A 13,672-nucleotide genomic window follows, 5' to 3' on the forward strand; every position below is an offset into this window, starting at 1 on the left:
AATATAATTTTAGAAAATCAATAATTATTAGTTTAATTACTTTAATTTAATTTACCATATAAAATTAGCATTAATAATATAATAAAAAAATTGTTTTAGCTCTTCAGGAAATATTGTGAGCATAAACAAATCTTTAGATCGTCTCAAACATACGTTATAATATAAGTACTATTAAAACATAAATAATTAATAGATTTTTAAGCATAATTCTGATTATGAAATATATTGAATGTAGATCGTTATTCTGTTGATCGTTAAAGCAGTTGTCTAAATTTTCATCGATTTCACATTTAAATTAAAACATATATAAATATATTATATTCGTTAAAAAAGTATCTTTATATATTTTCTATACAAACTGTTTCACATATATCCTATATATTGTCTTTTTGCTCTTCTTTTTTCTTTTAAAAATCTAATCTTCTCATATTCTAATCTAGCTTTTCTCGTTATTTCCAATAAGATACAACTTTAACTCATACTTCAAATTCGAGTTAATTTCAAATTAACTGTTTCCAAATTCTACTTCTTTCTTCAAATTTTATGTAATTTTATATCCACATTTATGCCCTAAGTATGTATGACTATGGCCTCGAAAATATAATTTGTATAATAACATTTTGTATTTAACTACTATTATAAGTTGAAAAATGATTAAAAAAATTATAATGTATTATCATAGACAAATAGCTTTGAATAAATTCAAACAAAATGAAAGGAATTTTTGTCTGATAGTGTCAAAAATTAATTTTTTTGGCATTGGATATGGTATATTTAGTAACTTCATGGCCTACCTAGGCTTGAACACTGCACATATAACAAGATTTTACAAATTATTTCACTTAAAATTTGAACTTAAATAATAATATATATTAAATTGTCAGTAAAAAAAAATTAGTAATTATTATTGCCTAAAGGAACTAAGACATATTGTTACCATATCAAAAATTAAAGACAATTTTATTGAAGCAATTATTTTGAGTGGATTTTTTTTAAATACTCTTTTTTCATAAATAATTTAACAAATATATCGTTTTTGATAAATATACATAAAATATTAATAGAAAATTAGCTGTGTCTTATAGGGTAGAAGTGAAGGGATAATTTTTTTTTACAGCGGATTGACTCTTTCTGAATTTGTTATACAGTTTGAAAAACAGCAATTTAAAATATGTATAGCATATGTGATGATCATAAATAAATCACAAAGGCAGACGACGCATTTTTCTGGAATAAATTTGCAAAATCAATGTTTTAATTGCATGTTGTATGCTAAAAGCACAAAAAAAATATTTTTGAATTTACAGGTATGACAAATATATTGTTTATTCTTTGGCATTGAAATAAACTGAAATATTGTAATTAAAATCGTTTTAAAATTATAGTGTAAATTAATAATAATGAACATGTCTCGATATTTGTTGAATATATGTCTTGATATATATGTTATATGTTTTCATATGGCTCATTTGGTTTTCACAGTATGATTAAAAATTATTAATGTTGAATTTGATATGTCATTTTTACATTGTGATTTATATTTGATGACGCTTTAGTATTCAAACTAATATGGTAAGCAAATCAAATCTAAATCTGAAATCGATTTATCTCGAATTTTTCTTAAACAGTGACAACTGCAATTTCAGTGTTTTGTTTTTTTTTAGTTCAAAACTGTGTGAATGTATCTAAATTTCTAAACAAAATATATTTTTGTAATATTAAATGAGATTTTGAATATAGCCTATCACCTTAGTTGGATATATATGCACACGATGATTCAATAAAATTGAAAGAGGTTCATCAGTAGTTTATGCGTCCATCGTGAACCAACATCAAGACGCGAACTTATATATATATATATATATATATATATATATATATATATATATATATATATAATGGGTTGTCAAATATCTCCCTTCCGCCTTTTTGTATTATAAACCAAGAGCAAAAAAGCGGATGGGAGATATTTGATGGGAGATATATATATATATATAAACTTGACTTGCTAATGCAATGCATCTACTAAACTGTCTTCATCTTTCCACAGTACTGGTATCGCACGTACAAGCGGTGCAGAGTCGTAAAGCAGCTCTACCTTGTGACGTCACACCGCGCGGAAAACACGACACCGTACATATGGTGTTGTGGTTCCAAGAGGGAGGTGCCGAACCAATATACAGGTTAGACATTTAAAGCCGTTTATAAACGTAAGAGCAATGGCGCCAAATTAATGACCCGTGAAATATGTTCGAGATATAAATAACAAAATATAATTCCACGTTTATATTAAAGAGTAAACTGGGATTGACGAGTATACACGTCATGGAATGATGAGAGTATTTTGTGTATTGACGAGAATACACGACATGTGTATAAATTAGTAACCCATGACCAAATTGCGATTATTGAGAATAATAAAACGTATTTGTATATTTCAAGATATTTAAAAAATTCTGAGATAACTCCGGCATTAAGTAACTAGTTGCAAGTGACATTTCACTGTGACGCGAATTGTATGAATTGATGCAATTTGCCTTAAATTAAATTTTAATTTAAATTGCAATTGAATGTAAAATCTGTAAATCGTTGACTTATGATAAGTAAATGAGAATCGAGATTTAGAATACATTTTAAACTATCTATTTCGAAAATAAAATGTTTGCATTTCACCATAATTTGATCAATTCGATTTCCAATGATATAATTGAAACGAACTTATAAAACAATCACTTATGACACTACTTTCTTGTAACTCGTGTTCTAAAAATGTATTTTTTTTATGAACGGTCATCAGTATATAAAGGAACGAAATATATCTATAGGTATGCATATACTAAGTGCACGGTTTTATCTAATTCTAATGCATTTTCACAATTGAACTTCTCTTCGTGAACCTATAATATTTTAAAATGTTTGTATTACTTCAAAGCAAGAATTTGAATTCTTACTATTATGTGTACAATATTTCATTGAATTCATTTAGTTTTTAGTTTAATACGTATGCAATGTAATAATACTAAGAAATTTGTAAACGAGCAAATTTTTTATACATTTTTATTCATTTGGAAATAGTACATCGTAAATTAAAACATTTTCATATTGGCATCCACCAATTAAGAAAAGCAAATTGCAAATAAGCGCTGATCAAGAATTACAATTTATAAACGGTAGTGCAGCGGTTGGATTGTTACCACCAACCCAATTTGAAATAGATGGCTCATTGCGGCTCAAAAAATTGATGGTAATTACTAACACCTTTATTGGCCTTGACCACTGGTCTTCCGTCGGCTGAGCTAGACGGCATACCTACAACCACAACATATCTTCTACAACTCTCCGAAACCTACAGGTTCAGTTTCCACAGTTGAATGCAACGTGTTTCCGATCACTTTCGAATAGGTTTGACCACAACACTTAACGGAGGGAGTGTGTGACAATCAAGTCACCTTTCACATCAGATCAGATTGTATTATAAGTCTGATTATTAAACAAATAATATTTTTTGCCTGCTTATTCAATATTTACTGTATGAAATTTATCTGGATATATAATATTATTAATTTATTGTGTCAATTTTTAATAATGTTTCAGTTTGACATCACTGTTCTACTGATTACTATTTCCAAATCCAGTGGATCGATTATTATTTGTTTTTCATTTTCATTTCATCAAAGACAATCTTTGCTTTCTGGTACTGACAAAAAGTTTAATTCTTTTGAAATAGCTGCGCCAGTAATAACATTAGTTGTAATATAAAATGAATTTAACATGAAGCCGGAAAAAAATATTTTCTTTATCCGGACGTATCTAGCTTTGCTGTTTGAAAGAAAAATATGTTTACATTAATGAAGTATAAACTGTATATAAATTGAAAGATGTGGATTGTCTGATCCAGATATAAAGGTACTATTGATATTTAAAAGAGAATCCAAATACTGAATCAAACGAGTTCATACAAAAATTCGTTTGAAAATATTACTTATAATTTTACTATAAATGAATTACTATTAATAATGTTCGTTAGAAATTATCATGAATATATTTATTCATCTATATCATTAACTTTCATTAGTACATTAGACTCTATACATATAATTACAGTACGGAATTTGTCGATTTTTTTTCTTCAGATCTGATGAATGTCATTAGATATAGCGAAAGATAATTATACGTTTCGACAGGAGTAAATAATTAAGTGAGTACCATTATCTAATTAATATTGAGTACAGTAGAGTATATAAATTAATAATTCATAAAGCAGATTTTCATTAGCTAATAAGGTTTCGATATTTTTACTTATACATTCAAAATAAATTTTCTTTTTCGTTTAATATTAAAATGATTTGAGAGATATATAATGATATATAATCATTGAAAGATATATATATATATATTGTTGTACACCCCTGATATTATAAGTTGCTAACCACTGTCATAATATTAGATTTCTAACAAGTCCAGACTGAAATCTTAGAACCTCTGAGCTTTAGCTGATATTAACGGTTCATATTAACTTTTCTCAGACTACTGCGTAGTAGCTGACATTAACATTCTCTCACGAAATCATAAATCTACGTCGACAAATCTCAGGAAGATCTTATTATCGACATTCCGCCTAGTTAACAATTCTCACCAAGTTCGCATGAATAACATTTTGTTTAATCAGCTAAATTCATTACTTTGTCCTTTTCGTTGTATAGAACATTCGAGACAAATCCCCACTACGTTTCAAAGGATTTTAGTTTTAATAATTATGAAATACATCAGTCTTAATCTGTCGGTCGCCGGGCAAACACTTCTCTTCCAATACCTCCGAGTTCCTTGTACTTAAAGTGAAATAAAGTGAAGTTTTTGAAATAGTCTTTTCATTTATCAATTTCAAGTATTTTCAGCAAGTGAGTTTTCAGGAAAGTCGGAAGGTCCAGAGCAACAACACCGATTTGCATATAGTGGCGCCAACACCCCTTTTCTGTTCATCAACGCGGTGTCCAACATATTATTTGGTGACAGCGGTGTTTGACTCCCACCATATTATTTGGTGACAGCGGTGTTTGACTGATGAAGTAACATTCAAAATTTTTTGTGAGCTTGAAAGAACGGCGTTTGAAAAATAATTGCCAAGAGTGACAAAAAAATATAAGGGTGCTACTTCAAACTAGGCAGTACATCGTGGAAAACTTTGCCTCCGAGGATAGCCTTGCCAAAAGTGGACGTAGTTGATGATCAGAAACCGAAGACTCAAAATATTAAATAATTCAAGACCCGAAGTATAAAATAATTCAAGACCCGAAGTAATAAAATAATTCAAGACCCGAAGTAATAAAATAAATCAAGACCCGATGTAATAAAATGAATCAAGACCCGAAGTAAAAAAATAAATCAAGACCCAGGGTGATAAAATAAATCAAGACCTGAAGTGATAAAATAAATCAAGACCCGAAGTAAAATTTCCATGGATCGTATCAAGGAGAAACAAGAATCAAGAATCAAGAATTTTTCAGCGAGAGACCAGGAGAAAAGGAGATATTTCATATCAAGGAACAAGAATCGATAAGTTCAAGTATTATTTTTTTAAGTGAAAAATTAAAAGTGAAAAATCAAATCAAGGTGTAATCAAAAAGTGATACAAAATCATTGTTCATGTGTTATAAAAGTTATAAAAGTTTAAGTGCATATTGTGCAATTTAAGTGAACCAAAAGGATATTCAATTGAAAAAGGATTACAACTCATTGTCAGTAAGCTTATTTTTAATATATTTTTGTAAATTTTTGCGCTTCTGTTTTAATAGTTTTTCACATCTTTTCAAAAAATGAATGAACCAACTGATATTTCACGCGAAAGAAAATTAAATATTCAAACCGCCATTGCTTTAATCCCGAATTTCAATGGGGAACCTTCAAATCTTCCTTCATTCATTACTGCTTTTGATGCATTGTCGGTGGATTTGAGTCCATCAGAAGCGGAAAAATTGCTTACAGTAATAAAATTGAAATTAGACCCACAAATTGTTGCAAAAATCCAATTTATTAATTTTGATAAGTGGGAAGATTTAAAATGTTATTTGATTAAAGAATATGTTGCTAAACGACCAATTGCTAGTTTAATAATTGAATTAAACAATTTAAAACGAAAATACAAAGAAACAGTAAAAAGTTTTGGAGACAGAATTGACGAAATATTACGACAAATTCATTATTCGAACATAATTAGAGTAGGACATGACTATGCAACAACAACACAAATTACATTCGAACAAGTAGGTATAAAAGTTTTTGAAAATGGCTTAACAGAACCTCTAAGAACTTTAGTCAAATGTTGCCGATTTTCTGATATCAAAGATGCTATTGACTTCGCTTTGCGAGAAGAAGCTTGTCAAAATCCATCAAATATTAGAAATGATCAAAATAATAATATAACATGTCACAATTGTAAAAAACGTGGGCATATTGCTTCGCAATGTTTCTTAAATAAAAGGAATATCGCTAATTCAAATAATGATAACCAAACATTTTGTAATTATTGTAAAAAACCGGGACATTTAATTTATGATTGTAAAAATCCCAATCGAAGAAATTTCAATACAAATCGAAACTATTATAACGCATCAAAAACTTTTATTACTCCTACCAACGAACACAGACAAAAATGTAACTATTCGTACACACATTCAGAAAATGCAACAAAAACCTCCAACACACATATTAAGAGTAAGTCAAACTGTGACGAAACCACAAATTCCCAAACCCAAGACTCAAAACCTTCAACAACATCAGACAACGATACTGTTACAGTACGTGAATTACAATCACAAATTTGCAATTCTTTTTCAATAAATAAAACCGACCAAAAGGAATTAAATTTCAAAAATGAAAATGTTCCATTACAAATTGAAAACAAAAATTTTTGCACAAAATCAATCAAAGATCAATCACAAATTTGCAATTCTTTTTTAATAAATAAAACCGACCATGAGGAATTAAATTTCAAAAATGAAAATGTTTCGTTACAAATTGAAAACAAAAATTTTTGCACAAAATCAATCAAAGAACAAGATCCAAGAAACGACAAACAGCAAGTAAAAGACAAAGACGAATTCAAAGAAACGCATGACAGAAATGCTTCAATTTTAACATCAAATAACGAAAAAGAACAGAAAGACAAAATTTTAAACGACCCACAAATTTCACAAACGCACAAAATGCACTCATACACAGATTTTACAAACAAACGTTCAGAATTACAAACAAAGAAAACAATCAAAACAGTTAATGAACCAGAGGTAATCACAACTACAAACAAACATCGTTATCAACAAACCAACGCAAAGGAATCCTATGACAATAACGCAAAATACGGAAGATTTAAAAACGACGATTTAGAATTATTAACGGAAAAAAACCCTTATGCAAGCAAATCCAAAAAGTCAATGCCTTTATTTAAAGATGCATACATAGTTTGTGAGACAAATGATACAGATGTTCTAATGTTCAATCATTACCAATTTTTTTCATTTTTTTTTTCTTTTCAACATATTATTTGGTCGTTGTGACAGCGGTGTTTTACTGCCAACATATTATTTGGTGAAAATGAATACAGATGTTCTAACGTTCAATCATTATCAATTTTTAATTTTGAATTTATTACATTCTTATTAATTTTAAATAGTGATTTATGATTATTAAATATAGCATAATAGATTATTGATAATCAATCATTAATTATTGATTTTCAAAAAAAAATCCATTGTTGACTTATTGATTATTAGTTATCGATTATTGATTGATTGAATATTGATTATTAATTATTAATTATTGACTATTGATTATTGAATATTAATTATTGATTATTGATTATCAATTGATTTTATTGATTTTTTTTAATGTAGTATACAAATAGTAAACATAATTTTGATAATGATTCCTTGAATTAAATAATAATTGTAATTTTAAATTTACCTAAACAAATTCAAGTATTAATTTAGATTTTATTGCAAAAGTCAATGATTTAGTTAATGTTTAATGAGTAATTATCTCAAGTTTTAGGTAAATTTAGAAAATATCTTGAATAAATTTATAATTTTATAGAATTATTAGTTAAAGAAAATTGAACTTCCACATTTTTTTATTTTTAATTTAAATCTAAAAGCTAATTTAAGAATATCCAAGATTACTGTTCAAACGTATTGGGGATTGAAAATTTTTTTTTTCCTTTTCGTGATATTTAATACTTTTTAGTCAAATCTAATGAATTGTTGCGATTTTTGCTATTCATTTTTCTTGAATTGAATAATGTTTTTTTTTGTCTTTTGGTGTCAGTTTTTTTTTACGGTAGCGCCGGGAGTCGCTACATTGGCGAGGGAGGTGTTGTACACCCCTGATATTATAAGTTGCTAACCACTGTCATAATATTAGATTTCTAACAAGTCCAGACTGAAATCTTAGAACCTCTGAGCTTTAGCTGATATTAACGGTTCATATTAACTTTTCTCAGACTACTGCGTAGTAGCTGACATTAACATTCTCTCACGAAATCATAAATCTACGTCGACAAATCTCAGGAAGATCTTATTATCGACATTCCGCCTAGTTAACAATTCTCACCAAGTTCGCATGAATAACATTTTGTTTAATCAGCTAAATTCATTACTTTATCCTTTTCGTTGTATAGAACATTCGAGACAAATCCCCACTACGTTTCAAAGGATTTTAGTTTTAATAATTATGAAATAAATCAGTCTTAATCTGTCGGTCGCCGGGCAAACACTTCTCTTCCAATACCTCCGAGTTCCTTGTACTTAAAGTGAAATAAAGTGAAGTTTTTGAAATAGTCTTTTCATTTATCAATTTCAAGTATTTTCAGCAAGTGAGTTTTCAGGAAAGTCGGAAGGTCCAGAGCAACAACACCGATTTGCATATAGTGGCGCCAACACCCCTTTTCTGTTCATCAACGCGGTGTCCAACAATATATATATATATATATATATATATATATATAATCATTAATTTGTATGAGGGCTTTTTCATGGCTCTATGACAAATGCCTTGACCTTATAACCGACATTGTATCATGTATAATATTTACTCTGTAGAGATTGATAGTTAGAGATATAATTTTAGATTATATTTTATAAAATATTTTCAAAAATTAAATTAACTATTTTGCCGACTTCTCAGTATCAAAATAAAAATATATCATCAGTATTAGAAAAACTCTTATAAATATCAAATATGGAGTTGCCTTCTAAAATAAAATTTAGTAAAAAAAATAAAAATAAAATGCCTGATATTTTCCCAAGCAATGATCATCTTATAACCACATATAACAAATTTGTAGAGTTGTTTGAATTGGAATGCGGGCTTCTAGAATACCTAATTCAGTGATGAACAGATAAAATATAAAACTACTTATTATTTATCATATGATATTGGCAATTTTCCAATACCTGTCAATACATACCCCAATTCAATTATATATCGGCATGTTTAAATTGAATTATGATATTTTATAATTAATTAATGAGGACAGATTCAAATATTTGTTAGCTATTTCGATTTGTTCCATAAATAATCGCAAACCATTTTTGAAAAATTGCACTAATATAGTGGAATATTATCTATTACATTGAAATTATAAAAATATAAAATGTAAATAATTCAGTATATGTAAATAGATATTTAGAAAAAAACTGAATAATTATTAATAATGAATTATGCTAATGAAAATCGAAGACTATCTAGTATGCTTCACCAATTTTTCCACATCAGAGAACGATTTCTAGATGATTGTTTTGTAAAAAAACAGTTGTTTTAACAGGATATTCTGAATTGTGTACTTGAATTATTGTTTTAATAATTTTGAATTAAATGCAACAGTGAATGAATGAAAAATCCTATTCAAAATTTGCTTTCAGTGACTTTAGGGTTGCTGTGGGAAAATATTTCAAGCTAAAAATTAAGATAAAAGCTGTTAATAAAATATAATACCAAAAACAAAATGTCATGAGCATAAAATTCTTAGAAAATAGATAATTGTTTTCATGGATGGTACATAGACTGTTTTATTCCTATAAAAATACACAACCTTCCAAAGCCTGTAAGTGATAAATAACGATACATTCTCCAAATATTTCTATTTATATTTTATCAGCAAAAAAATGTGCAGTATTTTCTGTTTTGTTAGATTTATAATTTCCGCTAGGGAATGGGGAATGAATAATGTAAAAAACACGAAAATTAAGGTGATTTTTTTATTAGAAGTTTCAAGACTATCTAATCATATTTCGGGGGGACAAACAAACAATCAAACAAACAGAACAGAAATAACTACCTAAAGCAGATTTATGAAGTAGATATAGTTGTATAAAATGTTTTGTTTATTATGCTTCAAAATATATATTAGATTAATACTTTTAATTTTGCTGTTTACCCTAATAATTAAACCGCTTCGCATTGATTGAATAATTCAGTTATTATTCTATAAAACATTTTTAAAATCAAAAACAAAATAGTGGATGTTTTTGACCACTTGCTGTACCTTTTCACTACGCGTATGGGATAAGAAAAACCAAGTGGCTAATAATTGAACTAGCTGTAAGTGAAATTCTGTCTTAAGGCAATTAAGGCATCGTGCCTTAAGGCAAATTGCTGGAACTTCCTGTATAAAAAATTATAATTTTTTTAAAAACGATTAACATTTTTGAAAATATTTTACTTCGAAAAAATTAGATTTTGGAGAAACTATAAATTTGACAAAAAATTACTTTTTTTGAAACAAAAATTTTTTATTTGAAAAGAAAAATGTTTTCTTCATTTTGACATATTTTTGGAAATCCTGAACTTTTTTTCAAAGCAATCGTACAGCTTGAACTGAAACCGATCAATTCTTCATCTTGTCAATACAAGTGAAATGTTTTTTGAATTATTCAAATCGGACGCTCTGTTATCTTAAAAACTGAGTTACCGTTTTTAGCACTTTTTGCCTCGTATCTTCGGAACGGCTAGACCTGCCTTTGCCAAAAACTAATCAGCATGTCTCCTCATCAATACGAATCGAATGCTTTTTAATTTATTCAAATCGGCTTATCCGTGCTCCCGAAATCGTCGAGGAAAATTTGTATCCGCACATACATACGCACATACATACACACACGCACACACACACACATACATCCATTTTTTTTAAGGTATGCCAAAAGGTTCAGAAACCTTTGAAACGTAAAGATATATACAAATTTTCATTTTCGTTTTCATTAACTTGCCCTACGGGAAGTTAAAAATAGCAAAAAAATATATTTCTAAATAGCAGAAAAAAGTTGATTAAAATAGGAGGCGAGTTATGTTTAAAATATGGATTTTCCACGGTCTGTAAGCAGCAACTATTAATGACATATTATTATATTCACTAATCGACACAAAGACAACCTGACCGCAATTGCTAAAACATTCACCATTTACATATTACCCATAACAATACGAGCATCAGACTTGTTTATTTTAATTGTGTCTCAACTACCCAGTAACACGAACTGTTTTATAAACTTTTGTCTTCTGTAGAATAAGTTTATGTTTACAGTGTTTTCCAGGTAACACGAAATACTTAGTCATTGGCATGCTTCTGCATTATATCAAGGTATGCGCCAGCGAACTCGCAAAGTTTCGTTTTCAAAGAGAGGCGAAAGTTCTGAAATAGCAGAAATTATTTTGCGCATTCCAGATAATCTGCCGCCGCTGTGAATTAGATCTCAATTATGAAATCCACGAGAACCTAATTTTATAATTGAGATTAAATTCAATCGAAAGCGAAGAAGCTTTTAAGTCTATTGAATATAAATGTGCATTCGAAAGACTGCGATTACAAATTGAGTGAAGTTAATTAATGACAATTTGATGTCACAATTATAAAAATTTAATAAGTCGATACTGAATGAAAATCTCAATCGAGAGTGAGTTGTACATATTATGTTAATTGAGAAAATAGTTTTGATAGAAATTTCAAAATGTTTTCAAAATTAATAATTTGAATGTTAGATAAGTAACTGAAAACAACACAAATATAAAAATGCAAGGATAGTGTAAAGCGGGGCTCAAAGGTCTGCCAGTAAAAAGTTTCGATTTTTTCAACATCAGCAGATAAACAGCCATGATTAATTTTTTTAAAAAATATTTTCTCTCGTTGTTAGCGTTTTTGGTTGAGAGCACTGTTTGCCTACAAGACCTTAAGAACGCATTATTTAATTATTTTATTAATTATATTATATACATTATTAATTTTATGATATATTTAACGATTATTATTATATATGACTTTTTTGATAGTTACATATAGGTGGTGTAAAAAGGATCATTATTTATCAAATGATCGTTTTTTTTGTATGTAGTGACAAACTACATACTACTTTGACATGCAGCTTCAAAACATACATAATAAAATTCTTTCAGTATTTTATTTTAAACTTCTTGGATGCTGAGATTACGTCGAATACAAATACTCAATAAATGTATGTATGCACATGTACACATATCAAAGAAGTAAAATTTTAAATAACAATTTTGATATGAATAATTCACTTATCCAGCTTACATTACATTAAAAATATATCCATGCATGTAGAGAAACTTACATAGCGCATGTGGAGAAATCCTATGATTAAAGTAGTTTCTCGCCTGAAACAAAACAATATAAAATATTAATTAAATGACAAATAAAATTACTAAAATGATAAATAAATTACAAATAAAAAAATGGTTAATTGAGTTTTAAAATAATTATTATTATATTATAAAAATGCAGAATGTGGATGTAAATGAGAAAAATATACAGGTTAATTATCCTTGCTGGTGTTTTTCCCACATAATCATTACATTGTTTCACTTATGCAGGACACAAATGATGGCACAGTTCCTGATTTTTAATTTTTTTCCACTTTTATTGAATAAATATATCTTTATATTAAATTTATCACTTGAAGCAACATTTGTATAGTATGAAACTATTTATTAGATTATACATAGATGAGTGTAAAAATCGCATTTAAAAATTTCAATACCGGTATTTCGGTAATTTTTCATTTTAAAACCGGAATACCGGTAAAATATCGGATTATCTTAAACAAATATAAACGTAAATGTATTTTTATTTAAAACAATATAATAGTCCTATATTAATTTCAAACTGCGATACGTTTTAAGTAAAATAATATTTTATAATTGTAATAAAAAGCAAAAATATTTAGTAATTATTATGATTAAAGTAAAAAAAATAATCTGTAATAATAAAGATTACGCAGTGATAATCTGTAATATTTTGGCGCAGATGATACTTTAAAAACCGTTACATCATTTACATAAGATGAAATAAACATCATTATCTATCAGTTCGATTCTATTTATTGTAACACGATATGAGGCACTTTGAAGAGCAATAAATATTTAGTTTAACGACTGGTTGAGATAATATTATGAAATTTGTTTATCCTATAGAATCGCTCAAGGATATAGCTGTCTATGCAATTATGGAATTTAAATATAAATTTGTTCCGAGAAATTCAAACTTGAGTGTAATATGTATCAAAAAGCGCTTGTGTAAAAATACCGAAAATACCGGTATTTTTAGGGTAAATACCGGTATTAATACCGCCAAAAAATCGGACAGTTTACCGGTGTTTCGGTA

The 13,672-nt window shown here is 28.0% G+C and overlaps 1 long non-coding RNA gene across 1 annotated transcript in view; it reads right to left on the minus strand.

The window, feature by feature from the left end:
• The window catches only part of LOC113388006, a 49,060-nt gene that overhangs the window by 5,278 nt on the left and 30,110 nt on the right, over positions 1-13,672 (minus strand). The window contains exon 2 of the long non-coding RNA XR_003368181.1: positions 12,624-12,666. This is a non-coding gene — a long non-coding RNA (uncharacterized LOC113388006). The remainder of the gene's footprint in view (positions 1-12,623; positions 12,667-13,672) is intronic.

This window comes from Ctenocephalides felis, unplaced genomic scaffold (assembly GCF_003426905.1).
Source record: "Ctenocephalides felis isolate EL2017-DRISC unplaced genomic scaffold, ASM342690v1 CF-g0.4_SCAFFOLD_03572, whole genome shotgun sequence".
In the NCBI taxonomy this organism is placed as follows: domain Eukaryota; kingdom Metazoa; phylum Arthropoda; class Insecta; order Siphonaptera; family Pulicidae; genus Ctenocephalides; species Ctenocephalides felis.